A 24971-nucleotide genomic window follows, 5' to 3' on the forward strand; every position below is an offset into this window, starting at 1 on the left:
CTGAAGTCAGTAAATCAAATATAATTAGAGAGTATCTGAAAGTTGTAGGCCTTACAGTAATACTGAAGTGATATGTGCAGTTGGGATAGGCAGCAGCAAGGAGAGGCAAAAGAGAAGAGTTAAGAGAAGAGCCCCATCAGGTGAGCTTGCCAGGAGTTCTATCTCCTTTCTGACTGCAAAGCCCTCTGGGGAATGTAGTTCTCCTCTGCTGGACAGGTACCCAGAACTGGAGCATTAACTCTTTAACTCCCAGTGCACTACATGATGTTATGATGTGGAATATTAGTAACCAAAAATCATAAAACCATAAAGCCAGTGAGGAGCATAATTTGGGTGACAGTTTAAACAACAAAGCAGCAATGGCAAAGAAGTTGAGGTCCTTGTATCCTAAACGGGTGCTTTTCTTCACTGTTTCCTGCTTTCTCAACTGCAAAGTGTTCTACAAACATGTGAACATATTTGTTTTCCTCCTCCATTTTTTTTCATGACAGTGCATTGTATTCTCTAAAGGAAAATAAATCTAAAAAGCAGAAATTGACTTTATATATATATATATATATATATAAAAAAATTTTATATTAATTCTTTAAAATAGAATATTAAGTTGCTTGATTCAGAAGGATGTTGACAACCAGTATTACATTATTCCAATGACTTTCTCTTCACCTGCAAACCAATAGATTCTAATCCAAACTGCTTATAGAAAATTCATTGCTAGATGCCATGTGAAGTTCACTGTAGTGAATATAGCCCTGGAATATAGAATTCTGGATTACAAGTTGTTTCCTTCTGACACCATATTTCACTGAAGAAGTTAAAGAGCTATAATGTCATAGATGCTGACATAAATGTAAAAACAAAAAAGAAAAATTAGCCTATGAAACACGTTATCTGACATTTAATGGCGAACCTGTAATATGAAAGGTTAGAGATATTAAGATCATTGTGATAATGAAAGACTAGAAAACAAAAAAAATAGCCTATGAGCTACAGCTTTTAAACATATAGAAAAATAAATCTCTACCTTGAAAGGCTTAATCTCTAACCCCTTTACATCTTGCAATAGGAGATGTTTATTGTTGGACATTCTGAGTCTCTGCTCAGATGTTCAGTAGGCCAATATGCTAGCATACTGAGGCTGATTCAGAAGTATGTAATCAGTGCCTAAATAAAATTTACTGTTCAATGTAAGGATAGCTGATACTCTTGGAATATTAGTAACTTCATTTAAACTTACAAGTTTGTTACATCTGTGGGGAGAAACATTTCCACTTATTAGTTCATTCGTATGATTTCCCATACCAGTGGTATAACTGTATTTCATCCTATGCAATGAAACAACTGTTGGTTAATTTACATTTTATGTACAATGATCTTAAATACAATGGCCAAAATATCATGAATTATTTTTATCATACTTACATAAGATTTTTTTCAATTATTTCATATTAATATGAATTCGTATTCTTCTAGAGATAAAAAATGATGAACCACATGAATCACAAAGGAAAACAGAGCAATTACCAGGAACAGTTAAGACTGACTAACTAAATGAAAGGAAATAAGACACTACATGAATACTGATAATACAGCAGCTTCTATTTGGTAGCCTGAGTTACTGTTCCTCACTCATAAAACCTCTGTTGGCTTTCTGGGCTGCAAACACACACTGCTGGCTCTTGTAAAGCTTTTCATCCCTGAGATGAAAAGACATGAGATATGAGAACACTGAAGTCCTTCCCTGCAGGTCTGTTCTGAACGAGTTTTCCTGTCAGTCTATACAAATACTTGGGACTGCCCCAACCCAAGAGCAACACCTTCTAACTGGACCTTTTCAACCTCAATAGTTTCATGAACTCATTTTCAAGCTTGCCGTTTGGATGGCATCTCTTTCTTCTGTATATCAGCTGCTCCATTCAGCTTAGTGTCTTTGCAAATTTTCTGAGGGTGCACTCAGTCCCACTATCCAGGTAATTTATAAAGATGTTGAAGGACTCCTAGAGAACACCACTTGTCAAAGGCCTTCACCTGGACATAGGGCCACTGACCACAACTCTCTGTGACCATCCAATCAATTATTTATCTACTGAATAGTCCACTTTTCATATCCATCTCTCCATCTCTCCAATTTAGAGATTAGAATGTGATGTGGGACCATATAAAAAGCATTGCAGAAGTTCAGGAAAACAACATCAGTTGTTCTTTTGTCCACTGATGCTGTTGCACCATTACAGAAAAACCACCAGATTGGTCAAGCACCATCTACCCTTGGTGAAGCCATGCTGCCTATTTCAGATAACCTCCTTGTCTTGCATGTACCTCCAGAAGGATCTGCTCCATGATCTTCCAGGGCACAGAGATGATACTCTTGGTCTGTAATTCCCAGGTCTTCCTTTCTATCTTTCTGAAAAATGCGAGTGAAGTTTCCCCTTTTCCAGGCACTTGGAACTTAATCTGATACTTGTGACTTTTTGAATAAGACATAGAAAGGTTTGGCAAATACATCAAACAGTCCCTTCAGGACCACAGGATCCCTGTTGTCTGGCTCTACAGAAAAAGACCTGCCCTAACTCATTAAATTTGGAGGAGTCAAATAATTTTGAGATTATTCTACAGGTTGAGTAAGGCTTCGTATGGACTCTAGCTGTAGATGATGGTATATCAAAAGACAAACTTGGATTTTTGTCTGCAGAGAATAGATGAGTCTATTTCCACAAGGGAAACTCCACAGTAATGGTTTTCACATGGTTTCTCTTTCTGACCACTGATTCTTAATGTAACACTACATAATCAAGCAGTCTCCAGCAGAAAAAAGTAAAGTGTCCACTGCAGACAACTTTCTCTGGTTGAAAATATGACTAGTTTTTTTGGTCCAAAACTGTCCTTCTCCTACAGTTAGTTTAATCTCAGCCTTTCTTGACATCCATAACAGTTACACTTTTTTTCATTTCCACATCTTTCAAGCCCTACGAACAGAGATGCAGGGGCAATTTGGAGGGGAAGAGAGGGTATGTACTGCCACAGGGCTGCTTCCCAGTGGCTGCTTCCCAGTATCTCTCTCAAAAGAATTCACAGTACTGCAAAGTGCTAACAAGGTCACCATAGCCATATTAGACCTAATCCACCCGTAAACATACTAAACCCTCCCTCCTTGCTTTCAGCTAGAAATTATGGAACTAATGCAACATTTGCTGCCATCACATTGTTCACACTACTGTTTTATGTTATGCCTCATCTTTCACCCTGTTGATTCAGATTATAAACTCTCTAGAGCTGGGACCATCTGGTATTCACTGTTTGTAAAGAGCCTAGCACAATAAGGTCTTGTTCTGGGTTGACATACACAATCATAACAAAAACAACCAATAATAAATAAATGGTTTTATCTCACCAGTCGATACTTTTTTACTCTTATTATTCCCAGTGGACATTTTACTGTAGTGAAAATATTCAAAACAAAAGCCAAAATGTAATTACAGTGACATCTTTGATAAGGGGAACAAATTCAGATTACTCTTAAATCTAGAAACCTTTTGTCCTATTTACTCTGCTATTTCATTATGTATTTATGCAATAAATTAAAGGTTTCATATATAGCCTGGACCAAATCAGAGATGAGTTTATTTCATCTTTTTAACTTGCAGATCTGGAGACCTACCCAAAACACATACAACACCAAAAAATACAGTGATAAGAGAAGTTAATAATAGCATATGGATAGACAATAATATCATTTTATTAATTACTCATAGCTTGTAGCACATTTTTTCAGTGAAGAGGACTAAAGCATGCATTTAATCCCCATCATTAACCCTATTTTATTCTTTCTTAATTTTTATAACACCAATAACAAAGGTCATTAATCTCCATTCTGTTTATCATCTAATCAGCCATGTCAGTTAAATAAATATTATAGAAAACATTAAATATCATTTTGTTTAACTAGATTTCCTCTCAGTAAGGGAATCTTTTCTGATGTTATATTAACATCAGTTTACTCAACAAGTGTCAAAATAAGAGTGGTGAAAAGTAAAAAGAATAATTGCGACATATAGCTTTAATCAAACCTACTTAATCTTCTTTATTTGTGAAACCTTTCTTAGGAAGTCAAATTTTCTCTTAAATTTGGTATTGAATATGTTCGATAGATTTTGTTTTTGAAGATTTTGATACCTTCTGGGCTTCAAACATGACTCATTTAGGTATTTAAAGGCCTACAGTTTTGGTTCAATCCTATATTTCATCTATTTGTTATAAAGATAGGATTAAATATTTCCTCTTTTAGTAAATGAAAGCAGAGTTATGAAAGCAGAAAATAAAAACAATATACTACTACTGAAAAGAATCAGTTTGGTATAAATGTCCCAAGGAGTAACAAATTAATACAAATGACTATATAAACAGTTTTTTGAGGAGTCATTTTTAAAGATTTACAATTAGTAAAATGAGGCTATACTAGTAAACGATAAGAATTTGTTGAATTTGGCTACTGAAATATGTTCATTTATTAAGTTATAATGGTAACATTCAATAATATTTTGCTTTTTTAGGTAAGAAGCCATAATGAGTGAACATGTAAATTAAGGAATTTAATTATGTATTGTTTTGGAGGTTACCAACAAAATTGTACTAAAAATATTAGAGGATTTCTGAAGATTTCTGATGAAAATAGTGTACTCTTAAGTCTTTCCACATATTTTTTAATTTATGTAAAAGTATTGCAAGATAGATCTGTTAATGTCATGTACAGATCAATAATCACTTGATTAAAAAGAGAGAATCTGTGAAACCTGTACATTTAATAAAAAGCTTATGTGGTATTACTTATTTAGAAATGAATAGGAATACATAACCATTCATCATTTTCAGGCCATAGAGAGTTCCCATATGCTCAGATCAGGAAACATGCTGATGTTAAAATTCAACTTGATTTTTGATGAAAACCTTTCACATTCTCTCTCTACTTTAAATTAAATGTATTGATTTTCCATACTCCTGTAGGACTCCCATAGTACTCATTCTATATTTGATACTACCAGTTCTCTTTGATACAAATTGAGCATTCAGAAGTCTAGAGTGCTATTTTAAGCTGATGTCACTAATGAAACTAACTTCAGCCTAAGTTTGAAATACTTCCACTTCAAATCATAAGCATATTGTGAGCAATTTAAAATAATGTTTTTGAGTAGGAAGGAAAATATTTTTAATCATATCAGTGCACTACCCTAATTAAAGTTCATCAAATAGTATTTTTATTTATAAATTATTCATAATTTATAAATTAAATATTTGATGTATTTATTTATACATCACAAAAATTTAAACTGCTACAAAACATATGAGAAAGAAGATAGAAAAACTACCCTTTTTAACTCAGAGATATTTATTTAAAGCCGTAACTCAGAAATGCCATTCAATGGCTACTGTAGAAAGATGTTATGTTCAAGGTGACACTGTTGTGCCCTCACACTATTTTAAAAATATCTCTACTGCACCTCATTATTTCAAAGGTTTTCCCATTCTTACTTTCACTAAACAAATGAAAACATATTTTCTTCAAAATCGGTGTTAAAATTAGATTTAGAAGCTCATTATTAAATGATTTCTTTAACAAGATTGAGGAAATAAAACTTTGAGCATGTACCTAAAAACTGAAAGATTCTTGCAATGTCTATTTTTCCTTTATTCCCTGTGTTTTACATGATGTTATGATGTAGAATACTGACAACAAAAAATCATAAAACCATCACAAATGGGTTTTACCCAACCATAGATCATTTTTTTCCTTAAAAGATGGATATTCTATCATCCTTCCACTACATAATCTATCATATAACTTAAAAGTAATGAATTTTTTTTTTTTTTTTGTCTTCCTATATTGAGCCAAATTTAAGCTGCGTCATCAATAGGAAACTTTCTAAAGGTTCTTGGTTACCTCAGAAGAAAAAGAATTGCATGTAAATCCCAGGAGATAACTTTTTGTGCAGCCCTCCATTTTGTGCTGACCATTCTCCACTCTCCCACTGAACCCCATATATGTATTCTGCATGAAAATCAAACTAAGTAAGCCAGAGGACAGTTCTGTACCCTGATTCCTCCTTTTCTTAAAGCAATGACAGTTCCAATTTTCACTTTCAAGTGCTTCTTGAGGGTTTTCAATTTGCAAACATATTATCAGAAAAGACTAAATAATATTTGTATTACATACTAAGCTAGATGTAAAGAAAACATTCAACTCATTTATTTTTAGGAAAAATGCAGGAACAGGAATTTATGCCAAATAAGATGAACAAAAAGACTATAAATCTCAAACATCTTGTCATAATAATCAAAATATTAAACCAGCATTATGGTTTTAGTTTTGGGGTTTTAATTTTATTCTGGGGGGTTTATTGATGATTCAGCATTCTTCTGTGAAACAATGCTCCCTCAACCTTGCATTATAAAAGAAGATTATCAACACCTGTCTGATTGAAGAGCAGTTTGGAATGCTTTGTTTATTTTATATTTCAAAGAAAAAGGAAAGGATTAAAAGCAAGTTGTGATTTAGTAAAGCCCCAATCTCTATCCATCAACATTACTTGCTATTAACAAGATAAACTAAGCAACAGTGCTTTCTCAATTGATATCATTTAATTAATCTCTTTCTCTTGTATCTGTTGCAGGATTTTTTCTGAAAGGAAGAATTTATGAATAGAATTAAATTCCAATACTCCTTAGGCTACAATACCATTGAATGGAATGTAGGCATTACAGAAAGTGCTTCTGATCAAAAAATAAGAAAAAGCATGATGTAAAACCTCTTTTAGAAATAACCATATAGACATTTTATATACCACATTTTATAACAATATGATTTATAAGAGAATGACTGATGGCCAGTACTGAGGATCACACTTTAAAAAATCACTTGTAAATAAAATTATGTGATGTATCCAAAGAAAAAGGACAATTAAGCACAAAGGAAATGATCACTGTATGCACCAGTACTTGTTATTTAATGAATGGGGATTCATTTGTCTACACTTGCAAGTAATTAGTTTTTTCGCTCATAACCTGTGAAGTATCACTATTTGGAACAGCTTTCTCAAGGATAAAAAGACAGTAAACTGGGTATGCCTATATGTTAAGTGCAATTTCCTTTGTTTAAATATAACCATCTGCCCTGGAATGTTAATGCACACCTAGCACTTCAGCTATTTTTTTAATTGCAATCATAAGGTTATACAGATGGCCAGTTTCTCAAGAGCCAGTCTTAACATCCAGTTCAAACCCAAACCCAAATATGATACTCTCTATAGAAGGTAATGCACAAAAAGTTACTACTGCACAGCACTTCTTCACAATCCTATTTTCTCAGATGCAATAAGAAAAACAATTTTGATAGAATGTGGTAACAATCACCTAAATCATTTTATACTAGCTGAGAAGTCCAGTTTGTGATTAAATGTGCTTCTCTTCTTTGTGTATCTACACAGTTCCACTTAATAAGCCATGTTCAATGTAAAGAACATTGCTTCTGCCTCATTTCCATTCATTTATCCATCTATATACTCAATATATTCAACAACTCTTACATACTGATGCAATTGTATGGCCTACCTAGCCTGAAAGCTGTAGTCATGGTTTCCAAAAGAACGGCAAATGAAAGGCAAGCCATACTTCTTCATGATCTGCCTGTGATAGAATAAAACATAAAATAGTTACAATAAAACCATGTGCATAAATTAACATACAAGATTTAGGAGTCACGCAGAACCTATGCTTCATGTTTATTTTCACGGGTGTTTGTTTCATATTTATCATCAAATTTAGAAAAATACTATATTCATAGTGATAAATAAAAGAGTAAAAGAGTTTGTGGAAAAGAAGCTAGTGAGAGGGGAAAGAAAAAAAAAAAAAAAAAAAAAAAAGGCTTCTTTGATAGATGATTGCACACTTGCCGAGGAGAGAAAAAGATGGAAAGCAAACGGACACAAGCTGGGGAATCACAGTTAGGCAGCTACTTAACGTGTAGCAAAAGCATGAGTAGAGTTTTAGGATTTATTATTAGCACAATTATTCTTATTACTATTACTGCTATAATTATAGTTCAATAGGAGAATATAAGTGATAGAAACAAATGATACATTCCACACTTATGGAAGTATTATAAATATTCTGACTTTTTACATGGGCAAAATGCAACAATTCCTAGCTTATAATTTCTTTTTAGCCTATGTGAGGTCATAAGTATGTAAAACTATTTTCAGTGTGACACTATATTTTATTTGCCTACTCTAATTAAATTTCTTTACTTGGTTATCTGAGTATTTGATCTGAACAAGCCATAAATGCTGAGGCTTGTTTTCTTTGAAAGTGATCGATCCTTTTCCACATATTTCAACCTCTCATGCTTACCATGAGAAAGGATATTATTCACTGTTCTCAAAAGTGTAGGTAGATTTATGAATCTGTTTGTTTATAATCTGATCTCTTCTACTGTATATTCTTTAAATCTTAATCTACAAAACTATGTTTTGACATTCATTCTCTTCACAGTAGATATTTTTGATACATAATACCAGTCCTGCAGATCAGCTAGTTTTCCATCTCTGCCCTTTAAAAAAGAAAGCATAGTGTATAATATCATCTTAAGTAAAATCTTGCTATTTTTATATTATCTAATGCATATTGTATATATATATGTGTGTGTGTGTGTATATATATATATATATACACAGAGTAAAATAGGAAGTTCATTGTCTTTTTTTTTTTTTTCCTTTTTTTTCTCCCTGTGGAAGTTTACTATATTTGCTACTTCCTTAGTTTTGTCTGTATTTTTGGTTTAGTATAAAAGTTTTCTTCGTGTTTCCTATCATCTGCTTCATCATAGCTGTATTCCTAACTTGAACAGACTGTATGTAGCTATGATGTCTCTTATAGTAATGACTTCTTATAGAAATTAGAAAATTATAGATTACTTGAGTTAGAAAATGAAAACTCTCTTGATAAAATTCCATTAGATTGATCAACACAGGTCACCTAAATTTACTTTGTTTTGATATGGGGTTGATGGAATTGAGTTCTCAGCAACATAGGAAACCGACCAAATGAGAAATAAAAACTACTTTCTAAATTATTTTTCTATATTATTCTCTAATTTTTCTATTTGATTACTATTTGCAATGTTGTGAATAGTAATTCTAACATCTAGAAACATCAGAGCAAAATCCTAGAAATCATACGGTCTTACCTCAAACTCTATATTAATAATCTAAACTAATTATATGTAGATTGCCCAAAAATGTGAACAGAAATTGAGATCTAACTCATCATTATATCCAGAGTTTAGATCTAACCCATTATTATATCTAAAGACAAAGCTTAACAGCATTTAATAAGACATTAAAAAGGAAAGAGAAGGAAGATTTGGCAGATTAACAGTTCTCTGTTCTTGGTATGAAACACAAATTCCTCTTAGTCATAAAGCAGACAGTAAATACTGTTTATTAGAGAAGCATTAAGATGTAAGTATGTAACTTCAACATCTTGGAATTACAAAAGAATGTTCTTAGCACTATTGCTGTCAAACATCTTTTGCCCTAATCCTTAAAATTAGGTGACTATTTCATATAAGATATTTTACCACTTAGTACATTATCTCATATAAGATATTTTACACACTTAGTACCTCCTTATTTGCATTTCATCATTCTGCTCCTGAAATAATCTTTAAACAACAGTCAATTAACAATAATTCAAAGGGAATTCTTTCAAATTTTGGACAAAGCCTATAAATAGATACAAGTAAAACACACACACACACACACACACACACACACACACACACAAATAAAAAAAAAAAAAATTCTTTTACACTGAATTGCTATAGATAAAGACCTAAACAGCACACATGCAAGTAATTTCAGTATGTTATACTTGTAGATGCTCCCTTTGGGCACAATTCAGCAAAGATTTGCACATATGCTCAACTTTATATATTCTGAGTAGTCCCAAGGCTTTTGTTTGTACTGTTTGTACAAATACCACGATTGTTCTCTTTCATGTAATAAGAAAGAGAAGGAATGACAGAGGAAACTCACAGAATCTTGGTCTAAAATGTGCACAGCAATCTTAAACTTCTGACAATCACTTACTTAAGTTATTATAATTTATTGTTGTTTGAAAAAAAAAAAAGACGAACTGTCAATATCTAATTATAGAGAAGAGTAAACAGACTTGATTTTGATTAATTTTCTGTGTCACATTTGAACTAATTGAATAAACTACTGTGTTAACCTAACAGTTTTATGAGACTTCATTTGAGATTTCTTGTGGCCCATTCTTTGCAGCCAAAGCACAAAAGTGCAAGATCAGCTTTTTTAATTTTACCTTGGCCATTGACTCAGAGAACTAAATAGAAACAGGAAGTGCAGAGGAGCAAGAAAATAGGAAATATTTTTTGAACCTTTTGACAAGTTCACTTCTCTTTTGGTTTGAATTCTGGCCAATAGTTCAGATCATCACTTATTATAGCCAAATCTGGAGGCCAAACTTGTGGCGGTTTTGTTCAACCTCTGCCCTTTTTTCCTGTCTCAAGGTCTCCAATTCACATACTACCCATGAATGTATTTTGACAGCTGTATTTTTCCAATAGGAATACTTTATATATGCAGTAATTTCAGAGCATGCAGCTCCCTCTCTTACACAAGTAGCTCTCCCCTTATGTATAGATACGATTGTACAGACTACATATACACTCTGATGCCTTAACTCTTCCCTTTATTCCTCTTTCAGTTATACACAGCACATAAGTTCATCAGTACAGAAACAAACTGAAGAAAATTATTTGTTTTTGTATACTCCTTAAACATTTAATATATTGTTTTGAATGTATCTAGGATTCAAAGAAAGGAAGTGAAAAAAAAAAAAAAAAAAAATAGGCTTCTTTTTCCTTATGGAAATCTCTTCCAAAGGTTTTTAGGCAGCTTTTGGTGTAAAATGGGAAAAAAAAAAAAAAAAAAAAAAGTCATTGCAGAAGTGGTGGGAAGTGAGCAGGGATTTTAATTTCCTTTCATGTTGTTTCCCCACTAAGTTCAATCTAAGGTGAAACATCGTGTTGATGTCAAATTTTGCTTCAAGCAAAACAATAGAGGAGCTCTAAAATTAATGTAGGTGTCCAGTCAGAGGCCTTATATAGCCATTAACAGGAGTGCCAGCTTGAGATAATGCATTATAAGCATGAAAAATTTAACAGTAATTGCCATGTTCTGATCTCTCTTCTTTTTTTCTTACTTTGTTGTCTTCAGAATGTGCTGTACATTCCCAAACTGGCCTTTCTGCTAGTTTACCCCACAGAAATGCATTGAATCTGGATCATTATGACTAATGAAACTGCTGAGAAGTGTTTTTTTGTTTTTTTTTTTGGTCAAAATATAATGCCACTCTAGAACTTTCACCACACATTATGATTGCGAAACAAGGGCTTACAGTTGCCTGAGGCATAACTTTGATTCAGTTTATCTCCATCTTTAGCCACCCAGTTCAATGCACTATTGAAAGATGAGATGAATACTGATATTCAGTGCTAAGAGATAAATATCATTTTTCAGCTCTATATTATAAAATTATGTTACACTTTTTGTTATTATCTGTCGGCTTGACAAAAAAAAAAAAAAAAGTCTCTGAGGCTTTTTGTAACAAAACAAATAATGTAACAGTGAACAGTGTTAAGGCAGGGAATTCTGAGTTAAAATGAGCTGTTTCTTTTGCTGTTCTTCAAATTCCACTGTAAGTTTTCAAGCCATGTGCTATGGTTTAAGATTCAAACCTGTGGACACAATTATGGCTGACCAGTAGACAAATGACTTGGCTGACTTAGAAATCAGTTCTTAGAGCCTCCAGAGGACACCTGGAGCTTTCAGCTCTTAGACATTTCACATGTAGTTTTCACAGAAGAAACACCTGAGGTGTATCAATGCTTCATGTAATGAAACCTTTCATAGGAAAATCCTATGAATAACTACTTTATTCTGAACACAGGCATATATGAAAGCACATTTAATTTCACATCAATAGCTTCACCTCACATCAGCACTTACAAGATTAAATACAGATATAGTTTGGCTTCCCTGAACGTATTGTTAGAATGATCATTTCATGTAATCTCAAAGTAAGTTTTCAATAAATTTAAGATTAACTATTATTTTCTCACCTATAAATAAAACATAATCATCTTAAAAATCAATGAAGGGAAAACCATCAGATCCATTAACCTGACTAAGAATTCCTTCAGGCCAAGAATATGAACCACAGTGCACTGGATCTTTAATTTTATTGAGCTATATCCTTTTGTATGGCAACCAGCAGGGGAAAAAAATAAAATAAAATAAAAAAATCGAAACTAACATTTTTTGTTCTGAAAACCATGAAAATAGGGACTGAATATCCCTTTATGCCTGGGGTTAATTTTTTCCAACCTAATTTGCCATCAAACACAACAAAAAATATGTACTGCCTCAGGAAGAAAGTAGCTCTGTTATCAACTCTGTACTTCACTTGTAAATCCTTTGCTTTCTGAAATCACCTCCTTAACCTTGCACCATTATGAACGCGTTTGTCTTTGCTGACTGTCAACCAATACCATCTGCTCTTTGGATCCTTAAAAATAGTAACATATATATGGGTCAGAACTGCAGTCTCTAGATAACTGTGTAGGAGATTCAGGTGATTAATTTTCCCATAGCTTTTATCATACCCAAGAGAAGATTTTTCCTGTCTCTTTCCCTAGGGAATGTTCCTCATAAAACATGAAATTAACAAAATTGCAATCTTACAAAAAAGTAGTATTTCATAGGCAACCCATGTCAACTAACAGAAGGGGTTGTTAGTCAGCTGCCTTGTTTGAACTTCATCCAGAAGCCTTTCTACTCTCATAAACAGGAATGGTTCAAGCCATGAAATAATGAAACTAGGACAAACCAACAGTGTTCTCTTTTTCTCTAGAAGAAAAGAAAAATAAATTACCTTTTTCCTTCAGTACCTCTTGGCCAGTACTTGTTACTTCCCTTAAACACCACTATGGCTTTGTGTCATATGGGATTCTACTTATACTCACCCTTTTGACCCACACATTCAAGCTCCCTCATTCTAAACTATAAAGGATAGCTTGACAAGTCAGTTGACAAGATATCACATGCTAATATCATATGCCATGGTGATCTATGTCAAACTGAAATTCCACAGAAATCACAGAGGTTAAAAAGGCTATCAAAATTATCCAAGAAAGCATTGACTACAGCTTTGATTCAGCATGTGTAAAGTGCGTATACATGGTGTGACAGCTCCACACACACACACACACACACACATATATATATATATATATATTTAAAGAAGCCCAGACACACAGAATGGTTAGCATTAGCATAATATAAAAAAATTCCTTGCTTTCATCTGTTCTAAACATTCTATGCACTATGTAGGTCATACTTCAACAGATTAAATTAATTGTTTTACTATTAGTTTATAACAATAATCTCTGATTGTTTCCAAATATATATATTTTTTCACCATAAAGAAGAACAGAGATAATAAACTCATTTGCAAATAGAACTGAGCAACACAAAGAAAAACTTAAAATATCCAATAATTCCTATTTCCAGTACCTGATTTTCATAAAGTATTCAGCTTGTACAAAGCACAGCCTCCATGTACTGAATCTTTGACACTCAAAAGTCTCAAAATAAGCATTCAAAAATTGGGTATAAGCATTAGTTGAAGGGTAATAAAACAAGCAAACAAACACAAAAAACACTGTTAGAGATCTGTTTCAATTGATTTGTTAAGGAGTCCATTCATTACTGGTAAGTATTAAAGTGAGGATTAAACTCAGAATTAAACTTTAAATCTCTATGGCAGCATCAAATTGTCTTGACAACAGAAAGTGCCTTTTTATATATGAGGTATCTTGACTCAATAATTACAAGCTTTTCTACTTAAGAACAGATGAATCAAGGGTCCTACAAACAACTGTTTGTAGCCCTACTTCTTTCACACATCAGATCTATTCTAGGCATTGAAGAGGAAAGATTTCATGGAATAATAGTACAAGCCATAATTAAAGATATGCAACAGGACTTAATTGAAGCTTACTTATGCAATCTAATCTGTCATTTCTTAACTTCTGGGTGCATTAAATTGCAGTCTTAGTTCTGTCATTTAACCCCTTCATATATAATTTATCACCTATTTTTTAAAAAAGTCATTAACAGAGTTGAAATCTTTAGAATTGTCATACACATCAGCTAACAGAGTAGCAAAATGTAATGATAGGTTAATATCTCTCATACAAAACAGCAGGATGAGGAAGTGGCTTGGAGAGTTATCTATTTAAAAGAGAACTGAGTTCCGTTCCCCATGAAACAATGCTCCAAAGGAGTAGCTGCAAACCACTGACACATGCATCACTGGTGATCTAGCCAGGCTCTGAATAAACCCCAATAATTTCAAAAATATTTTTATATAATGGACTCACACATTAATATACAGAAGTAAATCTACAAGAGTAGAAACATGTAAACAGAAAATATTTTTTACTAGTCGTTTTGGTAACAACATTTTTCTGTTAAAAATTCAAAAACTTTCCAGCAGATACATTTTATGATGGAAGACAGAAGACCTTTCTTTTTTTTTTTTCTAACAACAAACCTTTAAGGAAAGAGCAATTGGATCTGTGAGCTTGATAGAAATTCAGCTTCAGCCAAGATTAAGAGAGTGACATAAAATTATCAATCTGTCATTGAAGTCATTGCCAGACTTGCAATAAAGCCAAATAAATATTAACATGAAAAAAAAAAAAAAACCTCTAACCATTGAGAAAATATCTTCCTCATAAATCACAATATAAAAATCAGATATATTAAAAAATCATGATTCTTCTACCTGAAGATACATATATATTGTCAATAATCATTAAACTAAAAAGAAGCTAAATATCATGGGGTTTATTACAATAGCATGTTTCAACTACCAGCCTTGCTCAATGTACTTGTTATATTTATTCCTTATCTTTCAATAAGTTTCCTTCTATGACATTGCTTAAACTGTTCATTATTATTATTTCTACATCCCTATATGCACAAAAAAACACTTTTCAAAAAGATGAAACAAATTTTGATATAAAATGAAGGTAAGGTGGCACAAAAGAAGTGAAAACAGATGAGAAAAATGTTTGTAAATTTGAAAAAAAGAAATGGCTTAGATTGCAAGTGCTCCCTCCAACTTCTTTGATGAAAACAATATGTTTTTAATGATGCATATGTATGCGTATGTATTTGTCTATAAAACACTGTGATTTTCCTTAGCTTTTGACCATAAGACTACGTAATACCTTATTTTGAAATAATAGTAATATTCATAGAAGTAAGGCAGGTAAGAGCAGAATTTTTAATTGACTTTTTGGTAGGGGCCATTCAAGATATTCCAAGCCAAACATTTGACAGTTTTTGTCAGAACACCACAATGTAACACATGTACATATATCTATATATCCATTACATACATATACATATACATGTATAAAATATTTAAAACATTGTTAGCTAGAGTTTTTTTTTTATAGTTTTCTATAGTTGTATTTTTTTCCTTAATTATTAATTTAACCAACCCTATGGCATGTACTGGTCTAGCAGAAGTGATTGATTTATTTGAAACTTCCTTTGATGCCTGATTCAAATACAAAGACTTGCTTAGGAAAATTTAAAATACTAAACACACTATTTTACTGCTACAAACCCACATTGAATTGAATTCATCATCTATATATAAAAAATACCTCACATCTACTGCTTGAAGTAAAAAGATCTAAAACCAGAAAATATTGCTGAAATTTCTACAGAAACTTCTGGAAATCTATTCTTAAATCTTCATTACTCACAATAACAGCTGAGAAAATAGAAGGAGAACAATTTGTTTTATTGTTCAGTTGCTTTCATATATACAGTACCTTTTTCTGTGTCAGATCTGTCAATACTCTATAATGAGAACAACATGCATTCTGATAGCGTGGTGGGAAATGTGCTTAGGCAAAAAAAAAAAAAAAAAAAAAAAAAGTTTTGCAATGTCTCAAGAAACAATTTTGTAACCATTTATATCACAGTATATGCAATGATTGCAAAAACATAAAAAAATATGGCGAAGGTAGTATAAATAAATGGATGTTGAAATAACTGCAAAAGTAATATCAGGAGTCATTTAAGATCTCCTTGTACCAAGAATTGTAACTCTTTTACTGTTTTCTTAATAATTTTATGTTGGTAAGTCTATGAAATACAGCACAATCATTAATAAGCTTCCAGGATAAAATAGGAAGAAGACAAGATTGCTACAGTGAAAGCACATACAAAATTCAGTTACAGTATCAGCAACATATGTCTATCAAAATGTGAGGCATTAAATAATGAAATAAAGTTCAAAAAACATATTTTAAATTATTGCCTGGTGGTATAAAAAGATGCACATTTTAATACTAAAGCTGTTACTTTATTGTGCTGCAATAAAGTAAAAAATATATTGACACAATATAATTTTATCATTAACAACGCTGAGATAAAAATCAATTTTATAACATGATTTCTTATTGGTAGAGTCTTCCAATTACACTACAGTAGAAATTCCAGCATGTTACATCCATTCAGTGAATACTCTGTCATTACTGTTCCTTTTTATCCTTTCTGTGTGCAAAACTTCATAGATATTTATAAAACTATATTGACAAGGCATGATGGAAACAAGAAAATGTCAAATATTTGTTTCTGATGTGACACCCAGCTCTTCATGCCAGAAATGATTTTCTTTAGAGCTGATGAAACAACATATTACAGTCAAATGTCTCTGGTAAATGCTTAATAGCAACTGCAGTACTTCTTTGCTATACATTTCTAGTTCACTTGTGTAAGAAATGCTGCATTTATAATTTCAGGAATTGTCCAGAACTACCTAATAAAATAGAATGGCCATTTCCATTGTCCTGAAAGGAAATTTTCTGATTTTACAGATTTTCTGTAATATAAAATAGTGGCACAACCTGAATTCTTATATTTTTGTGGTGTTTTATGTGTTTTGTTTTACCCAAAACTTACTAACTTTTCTTCTAAAACCCTCTTTTTCACATGTGTATGTGTGTATTTCTTTTTCAGAAATTCTAACTTGGGACCTCTGTATGTTTATCATCTGTCTCTGAATTCTAGAAAGCCTCTAGATTCAGTAATGTTGTGGGTACATAAATGCTACAGGGTGACTGCAAACTGCCTTCCATCTGTTTTAAATGTAAAGAGTATAAACTTCTATGTCTAATTTAATATTTCTACATTTCAGATTTTCAGCATGAAGTCTTTTAGAGTGGGATTAGATTCAAAATTTTAGGTCATACTTCCACCTAGTAATTCCACATCGGCTTCTGTATTCAGAATACTGGTTACTAGTCACATAATAGTATGGTAGTATATACATATAATGAAAATACTTGTAAAAACAAGCATAATTGCTACTCAGTGAAAAAAAAATCTCTGCATTCATCATAGTAGTTTATGACACTGGAATAAATGTATCGGTGCAAGCAGCACAGTTTTGATTGGCACTACTGCAAAGAAAAAGAGAATAGGCTGTCAGGAACATCTACCGGGTTAAAATTACTTTCTCTTCCCCCGTCATATGAAAGGCAAGGCGAGGGGCGGAATCAGGAATTAGGATGGAACATTAATGAAAAAAAAAAAAATGAATGATCAAGAAATATCCTCCTTTCATAAGAAAGATTCAGCTTGATTCTCATTTCACTGGTGATTTTCACTTTACTGGCTCCCTTTCTGAAACAGGAAAGTTACAACAGTGAAGGTGGCATAAGATTTGATCATGCAGAATAATCCAGCTACATTGCTTGCTTTCAGTATTCACTGCATTGAGATGTTCATGACACATCAAGGAAAACAGCGAAGTATTTGTAGGGGAAAATGGTTATTAAAAGATGTGGAGAAAATATTTTTCTTCTATTTTACTTCCAAGAATGTACACCATGTAGGCAAATCGTTCATTGAAAAAAGTCAAACTGCAGTATTCCCATTGTGAAAGAAGTTAGCAAACAACTGCAGCAGAATACAGTGTTTGTACACATATAGATACATCTTCAATACAGAAGACAAAAAAGATGCTATGTAGGAAAACACAGTGATAAATAATAGCATACTTTTTATTGCATAAAAACCTTTCTACCTGATTCACACTGTTAGCAATAGGCAGTTTTGGTACAAACACCAAGAGGCATGTCAACTATCTTCAGCACAAATTCTATACTTAATTAATTTGAAGTAGAATTCCTTCTATGTAAATCTCACACAATTACTATTCAAAGCATCCCAATACCCAAATAAATGCTAGCCTACAGGTATCTCATTCAAAAGTTCAACTGATGTAAGGAAAGATTCAATTTATCAGGAGTTTCCAGCCAAATAAAATGATTCTTCATTCTAGTAGTACTGTCAGTCTGAGGTTTTCCCATGTTTATTTATAAACATTTAGATATCCTCCTTTGCAGCAAGAAAACAAAGTTTTATGTATAAGTGTAATTTAGCATAGTCTTACATCTTATTCCCCTGTAATTCTCTGGGCTTGTTTATAGTATGTCTGCATTTGTTATTTCCTCTTTCTTCCTGCTGCTGCTACTGGAGTTTACAGAACAAAGCCCAGTTCTTGGTCCCAGTAGTAAACTGATCTTTACCATATGCCTCTGTTTAAATCAAGTAGACTATCTCTGTGTGGTTTAATTAAGGATCTCAGTATTCTGTCTTTCAGCGATTCTCACTTTTCTTCATCAATTTCTTTATTTTGCTAGATCAACCATGGCCAAATTACACAGAAAAATAACCAGAAATACCCTTCATCAAATCCAAAACTGTATTTTGCTAGAAACATTTTCAGTTTTCTGTTCTCATACAGTAATCATTCACCCTCTTCATTTAAATAGATCTTCTGAAGAGAGTTTTCCATAAAGTCTATCAGGATTAACCCATCAAACAAAGGATGCGCTATAGATGTGGAAGTTTCAAAGGAGGGGTGAGAAGAGACACATTGCAGCACCTGATGAATTCATGTTCTAGTCATACATGTTCTAAACTCCACTGTCCATTCATGGTTCATGGTTCATGTCCATTCTCTACATGGGCTTAGTGAAAAGGAGAATGAAATGCACAGAGCTATCCAGTGCACCTGTTTGGCTTTGAAATATTAAGGCAAAGATTTAGAATATCTTCTCTGCATTCCTAGCTCTTCAGGATATTTAGGCTCATAAATTAGTAGCAATAAGTATAAACTTATACCTTTCTTGTACAGTATTCTTGACAGCAGAATTCTAAATGTTCTGCTTGAAGCAAGCTCTCCATTCTCCTGCCATTTAACAATCACACCTGTTTCTATACTCTTGGCAATTGAAATTTTCATCACCCCTTGAGAACATGGATACTATTTGACCTTCCATGAACAATCTTATTTATTTACTTCTGACCTGGAATCCATGATGACTTCCAATTCTACTAGTCTAGTTATCACACAAGTGTTTCTCATTGCATTTCCATTTAAGAGTATCAACAGTCCTTTAAGAAACAACAACTTTGTTCAGTCAAACAGTTTGTGACAGCTCATGTACAGAATTTTTATCTCTTTACATAAAGCCCCATCAGAGGTGCCTGCTCACAAGCACACCTGGAACAGCATATGTTTTTGATCTTTAAGTACAACTAGAAAAGCCAAGTGAATATAAGGGATAAACTTGCTTTATAAGAAAGAGACGTCTAGACCACAAGAATTTCTGTTTTGTACTAAATTAAACAAAGTATCTAATCTCTAAGCAATTTTAAATAAGAAAAACAAACACTAAAAATTGTGGGTTTTTATTTGTTTGTTTTAGTATGAAAGTAATGTTTAATGTATTGAACTTTCTGTCTATTAAGGTAACGTGTATTTCAGAAAAAAACTGATTCTAGATGTTATTCCAAATACTTTCAGTGAAAATATTTGGAATAACTTATTATATATAATAGCATATTAGATATATAACATGTTGTATATACAATAACATATAATAACAAGAGAGTCACCAGCACACTAAACAAACAGGCAAACTTCAAAGGTAATGATTGATCTTTTTTTCTACCATGTAATTTTATAGTTTAGCATAAATTGAGTATTTCCACATTAATAACATTGGCGTACAAAAAAGTGGAATTGCAGAGATTTCAAAGTAAATGTAATAGGCAGTTTCCAGTTTACTTCAAAATCTGAGCAGGTTTTTACGTAACAACAAAAAGACTCCTTCCTTTGGAAATTCCTCTTTGAGTTTTTTAACCATAACCAGAAGTTATCTTTATAATGTCCAGAATTATAAGCCAACCATCATCCAGTAAACCACACAAAGTAAAAGGAAAAAATAACAAAAGCATGTCTAAAATTAAGTAGGATTTGTTTCAGATAGCAGAAGTTAGCAGAAGCTCAGCCTATGCAAACCATCTGAATTTTCAGGGGATTAGAGATTTCAATCTCAAAGCAGAGATTTAAACTTATTCCTACAACTACTATGCTATATCAAATCAACAATCCACATCTATTCTTCAGCTCAAATATAAACTTTCCTGAGTTTTTGAGACTATAAAGGTTAATGAGTCTTCCAAGCACAAGGGAGTAAATTCTAAGTTCACAGCTGGTAAGCCTGAAATCTATCAGCAAAACTTTATAATTTTGCTGTTTTCCAATTGGAACCCTAACTCTTATTCTGCCTGAAATCATATAAAATAACAAGATGGTATTGCACTCCTCTTGCATGGTTTGTAACATTCTAAAATCTTCATGCAAGTAATATTTTAGAATCCTGAGTAAGTAGCATCAGTCTTTCCTTTTAAACATTATTTCTTTAAAGATATGAGATTGACTTTTTTATTGCCTTAAAAATGTATCTTTTTAACATGTATTTAGTTTTTTGAGAAAACATTACATAGTATAGTAAATTAAGAAAAGAACAAGATACATTATTTCTAAGAAAATCTATAGATCTCTTCATGTCACTGTTGTATAATGCTACATATGTAAGACAAAACAACACCAACAGAATCCACATATCCACAAAGCACTGGTTAATGCGTTCTTTTCCTTTGGTTTAAAAAAGCAATTGTATTCATTAGCAGCTTTCCACTTAGTATGGCTTGGGTGCATTACACTCAGTCAGCTGTCAAATGAAATGATGGGAGCTGACAGTGTGGAATCTTAAAGGTTCAACTCCTGTTGAATGTACTAAATGAACAGGAGCTGTCTAATTTTGTTTGAAGTGAACCCAAAAAAAAAACCCCTATGAGTATGCAAGATTTTATTCTACTTTTTCAAGTTTAATAGACACAGTGAATATTCAATGCTTTTCAGCTAGATACCCTGTTAGTTCTATGACTAGGAAAGATTTCATTAGGTAGGCTTCAGGCAACAGTGAACTACAAATGAAATTCCTTTCTTATTTTCTGAAACTCAAAGTTTATGACCCATATCCAATGATGAATGGTCTATAAACTCTCTTATGGTCTTTAATTGTATAAACTTTACATTATAGTCTTATACTAACTTACGAACATTTTTGATACAAGATGTAGAAAAGCAACAGTAAAAACAGAAGCTCCCCCACCACTTGCACAAATAGAGTATGTAAGTCTTTAATACAAGGCATGCTGCACTCTTGTCCTTTAATTTTTTTTTACCATACTTTTTTTTTTTTTTTTAATAAGAACTAAAACAACTAGTAATCACTGCTCAATTGTCTAAAGCTCCTGCTGCCCAGACAGCCCACCGTGCCCCATCTCAAAAGTGTATTGTTCGTAGCTTTGTCAAACTCTCCTAGATGTTGCTTATATTAGCATAATAATAAATGGCTTCCTATATGTTAAGTTGTTCTCATTTAAGCTGAGAAGAACTTGATTTTTCCTTTACAATGTTTTGTATGGTGCTATGCTTTGGTTTTAGGAGAAAAACATGTAGAAACATTTCACATGGCAACTATTTGAATTAAGTGCTAAGCCATATGCATGAACCTATATAGATGTATTCCACTGTAATGAGTCCTCAGGGTCACTGTAAAATGGTTTGACATGGGAAGAACCTTCAAAGATCATCTAGTTCCAAGCCCCCTGATACTGGGGGCACCTTCCATTAGATCAACATATCAACTGTTCCAACTTTTTTTGCTTACACAAACTCTCCCCCCTAAAAATTACTCAAGCAATTGCATAATAGATACAAGCGATTATCTAATATTTTTTATCATAGTCCTATTGCAATGTACAAGGAAAAGAAGGAAGAGTTAGAAAAAACTGAAATGGTATTTCCAAACAGGTCATATTTGGTACTGATGATTCTTTGTAGCAAGGTACTGGACACTGAAAAACTGTTGAGATAATTCTTCATTCTTATAATCCTACATTTGTTAGACAAATATTATTAGATTCCACTTCAACCTTATGCTCTTAAACCACTGAAACATACTTAATAGCCACAACTTAAAATAAATAATGTTTTACACTTTAGAAAAAACTACATATAATTACGTTTATGTCATTAATAATATGACATGTAATAAACATGACTAATATTACCCACAAAGAGTAGTTCTTTTTACATATACTGTAATTTTTCCTAGTTCTGGAAAGCTCTGCCTGAAACTAACACAGGACTAGTTCCTAGTTTTGTACCTTAATAAAGAAATCTGTCTTTTCAATCAGTTCTCCCCCAGATTTAAAGATATTATAAATAACAGGTAGAAGTAAAGCATTAAACCTTATAGTGTATTTTCTAGTTTATTAAATAATTTCTAGGATATTACACTGAATGTTGTTAGATCTAAACTGTAAGTATACATAAGCATTGTCACAAAACTTTTCTATTTTCTTCATTTGATCAAGATACCACGATCTAAAGAGAAGTAATTTATAAGACATGAAATTGTAATTTTTCCCTGTTTCTGATCCTGATAAACTGTTAATGGGTGCAACAATAGCAACATTAGTCATGGAGCAGGAAATACCTGGCTTCTTGATAGTTGCTACTATTTGTCATTGTCCCTTCGTGCTTCCCTTGATGGACAATAAATTGATCATGAACTAGCAATGCTCCCTTGCAGCAAGAAAGGCATCCTGGATTGCATTAGGAAGAGCCCCACCAGCAATCTGAAGGAGGTCATCTTTCCATGCTACTCTGCATGGGTGAGGATGCATTTGGAGTACTGTCCAGCAGTAGTCTCCATGCTAGCAGAGACAGACAGACCACCTAGAGCAAGCCCAGCCAAGGTCCACAGAAGGCCTGGAGAATCTGCCATGGGGAAGGGAAGGCTAGAAAAAGCACCAAGTGAGCAGAGTTTATAAATTAGGATCTATTCTCTATCCCTCCTGCACTGAAAACAAAACAAAACATAATATAGCAGGACAAATGTTTGCAGAAGCAGCAATCAACAGAGCTTTATTCCAAGCATCAGATTGCCAAGGACCTTTTTCACAGTATGAATAAAACAGAAGCTACTGCTGAGATGATAAACTATTTAATACAGGTAAATTTAACAGAATTTGCATTCAGACAGTCTTCTACAGGCAGAAAATATGATACATTAGCTGAGTACATGTTTTAGGAAGTGAGAAAAGCCAATTTGAAAGCCAACAAGGTGAAGTCTGCAGAAGCACTGAAAACCTTCATACGAAACAAGAAATTTTAGTAATTGTTGAATATGTGGGAAACACCCTATATCTAGGAAATTAAAGCAGTTTATTCCTAAGTACATAATAACTGTTATTAGCAATGTTGAGGTTTGTTGTGTAATCCCATACCAGGTGTTCTTTTCATAATTTGTTTGTATATCCAAGACATTGTTTGTTTTGTATAAATAAAATATACGGCAATTCATAATAGATAGCATGTGGAGTTTCTGTTATTTTGAAAAGTTTGTGTTTTGTTGAAAGAGAAGCAGTGTAGGTGTGCATAATGGGGATGCACACTACATCATTTAAATATTATATTTAAATGAATACAGGTAACCTTGATTATGGGAGACTATATTAATAAACTTATTCTTACATTTTAAAATTTATCAATGATGAAAATAAGTCCCTAACATCAAGGAGGAGTTCTACAATGTAACACTTCCAGGGTTCAAGAGCTCCACAGCAGAAAGGTCACTTTGCTCTCTGAAGGAGGGTGAATTCTGGCTGCATATTTTCAACTGTCCTTGAACATCCAGCAGAAAGCCTAAGACTGAGAATGATTTGTTGTTGGCTTAAGCAGCAGTGACGCTTATGGCTCATTATTTCTGCTCTCTATGCTATGCTCGGATAATGGTTGAATAGTTTAAAGTTTTGTAGATAAACTTAATGGTATCAGGAAATGAATTGTGCGAATTCTAGTGATGCTATTTGTTTTGCTCAACTATATTGAAAAACCAACATAAACCATAGATCCTCAAATTAAATAGAACCATCTCATCCTCAGAAATAGCTGCTGCTTTGTTTTGTTGTGTTTTTTGAGTTTTTTTTGTTTTGTTTTGTTTTGTTTTCTTTCATGTTTCAGAGTTCTGCTTATTCTGGCCACCAGCAAATACATTTAATTCTACATGCCTTATAAAATTAGAGAATCCCCAACAAATAGATTCTAGGCATAAGTAATTCCAACAATTTAAACTAAAAGAGAGATTTAGATAATTCCTATCTTGCAAAGACCTCTTCAGTATCAACTATATATATATTCTTTTTTACTATGGCAATAGCAACATGTTTGTTTGGAGTAGTATTTAAATGAAACATGCCTCAGTATTTCAAGTAAGACCAATATGTTATACTTGTAATTTATCTGTCAGGAAAACTTCAATATTTTGGTTAACTAAAATATCATTTCAAACTCCTCAGCATGTTAACCAACTGTTCTTT

Source organism: Excalfactoria chinensis, chromosome 5, assembly GCF_039878825.1.
Source record: "Excalfactoria chinensis isolate bCotChi1 chromosome 5, bCotChi1.hap2, whole genome shotgun sequence".
Taxonomy (NCBI): Eukaryota; Metazoa; Chordata; class Aves; order Galliformes; family Phasianidae; genus Excalfactoria; species Excalfactoria chinensis.